This window comes from Meleagris gallopavo, chromosome 4 (genome assembly GCF_000146605.3).
Source record: "Meleagris gallopavo isolate NT-WF06-2002-E0010 breed Aviagen turkey brand Nicholas breeding stock chromosome 4, Turkey_5.1, whole genome shotgun sequence".
Classification (NCBI taxonomy): Eukaryota; Metazoa; Chordata; class Aves; order Galliformes; family Phasianidae; genus Meleagris; species Meleagris gallopavo.
Genome location: NC_015014.2, coordinates 42,145,682 through 42,147,970, shown reverse-complemented (window position 1 = coordinate 42,147,970; position 2,289 = coordinate 42,145,682). Strand labels below are relative to the sequence as shown.

The 2,289-nt window shown below is 42.7% G+C and overlaps 1 protein-coding gene across 1 annotated transcript in view; it reads left to right on the top strand.

The window, feature by feature from the left end:
* The first annotated feature begins 879 nt into the window (after window positions 1-879).
* Window positions 880-2,289, top strand: part of LOC109367551 (E3 ubiquitin-protein ligase NEDD4-like) — a 3,651-nt gene continuing 2,241 nt past the window's right edge. Inside the window, exons 1-2 of the mRNA XM_019615188.1 lie at window positions 880-916; window positions 1,122-1,187. The gene's annotated coding sequence lies outside the window, so the exon portion shown is untranslated. The remainder of the gene's footprint in view (window positions 917-1,121; window positions 1,188-2,289) is intronic.

Sequence of the window (2,289 nt, the reverse complement as noted above, 5' to 3'; positions counted from 1 at the left end):
GTAGGCATTAGTAAAAGCATAGGGACTGCCCATCTGAATGTCAGATATCATCCAGGCATGTCATGACTACAAAGCTTGTGCCAGAGTGCAACCAAGGCCACTACCAGAGACAAGAGCCCACCTTTCTAAAGGACACAACTCCTTGCAGAGATAGCAGGTTGAATATATAGGTCCCCTCCCTCAGTCTCAAGGGGCCAGGTATGTCCTGACCTGTGTTGATACAGCAAGTGGACTACTGCAGGCCTATTCAGTACCTCGAGCAAATCAATCCTACACCATTAAGGCACTCATCAAACTGATGGCAACATACAGTACTCCTCAGGTCATTGAGAGTGACCAAGGAATACATTTTACAGGTGCAGTGGTACAAAAGTGGGCCAAGGAAAATAACACTGAATGGCAGTTCCGTCTGCTCTATAATCTGATGGGAACAGGCCTGATAGAACAGTATAATGGCATTCTAAAGGCTTCTCTGAAGTCTGACTCCCAGTCCCTGCAGGGGTGGACCAAAGGTCTGCATAAGATGCTAAGAGATTTAAATGAAAGACCCAGAGATGGTCAATCCAGTGCCCTGCGTATATTACAAACAACTTGGGCCTCCACTGCTTAGGATCCAATTAAAGGAAATGATGTATGCTCGAAACCCTAAGTTGGGATGCTGAATAATCTTTTGCTCCATGTCCCTGAGGACCTTGAGATGGGGACCCATAAGGTAAAGTAGCCTTGGGAGGCTGTAGGGGAACTATTAGGTCATGGCTTGAACTGGAACACAAGCAAATTGTTTGCACCTGTGCTCCTCATGTGACCAGAAGGGGTGGACTCAGAGTGGAGCCACTCTGGGCTCATATAAGGGCCAGCCACTGAAGGGTGAGCATTTTGGATTTTGGTTGCTTTGGGATTTGCTTTTACTATTTGGGTGTGTTCAGTTCTTCTTTCTGTATACAACTTTTAGCTTGTCTGAGAGTATTTTGCATGGTGTTGTGAAGAACCAATCAGAAGTAATTTTGCTTCTTTGTGAGCAGAGTTGATATTTAGATAGATGTAAATTTGAAAACACGGTTATTTGTTTAAATGTTAAATAATACTTGGAATAATGTAAGTTCACAATTTTCTCTCTGCAGGCAGTTCCATATTCTAGGGAGTTCAAACAGAAATATGACTATTTCTGGAAGAAGTTGAAGAAACCTGTGAGTGTAATCATATTGCTTTGTGTTTGAATCAATTATGTTATGTCTGGGGAAAGAAGTGAGATATTTTAAGGGTAGATACAGAATGGTGTTTCCTGGTCCTCATACTCCTTAGAGGAGCTAAGTAGAAATCCACAAAAGTAAGTTAAATTTGAACTTGATGAGTTTCTCAACAAAAATATTTACTAGTCTTTATGACTCTCTTTCTCTGATAATGAATAGAAACTCAAAGTGATGAGACAGCTGTAATGAAAATGTTAAGTCAAGGCTTGAACCAGTGATTGAGTAGGAAGGCAGGGCCAATCTGGGGAGCTCAGGTGCATGCAATATACCTGAGTGATTAGAAGGGGTGGAGCCAGGATCCAAATTTTTCCAAACCTCATTTAAGGGTTAGCAGTGGAAGCAAAGATATCTTGCTGGAGATCCCTGAAAGCCTGAAGTCTTCTGAGGGTAAGCAGCTTATTTCCCTTATTTCTGTGCCTGCTTCGGTTGCATTTGAGCAAATCATCACTCACTGCAGCCTGGGATCTTGTTGCTCTGTTGTCATTATTGTGCTTTCCATCATATTATGCCAACAAGAAATAACAGGGATTCACTATTTTCCATTGTAACTGAGACTAATTGGTATGTTTCCAAGCTTTTACATTAAAAAAAGGATTGGTATTTCTTATTCATCTACAACAGTGAACTTGGAAGAGCAGAGCCCACAACATTACTGAGTCTAGCGCAAGCCTCTGGTGTTATAGTTCTGTAAAAATAATTTGTTCAATTTCAGGGAATATGACACTGATAGTGGGGTCGAGTGCACCCTCACAAGTTTGCTGATGACACCAAACTGTAGGGTGCAGTTGACACATTAGAGGGATGGGATGTGCCATCCAGAGGGACCTAGATAGGCTTGAGTAGTGGGTCCAGGTGAACCTCAAAAGGTTCAAAAAAATCCAAATGTGAGGTCTTGTTCCAATACAAGCTGAGGAATGGAAGGATTGAGAGCAGCCCTGCCAAAGAAGTCCTCCTAGGGGTACTGGTAGATGAGAAGCTGGACATGAGCTAGCAATGTGCCCTCACAGACCAGAAAGCCAACTGCATCCTGGGCTGCATT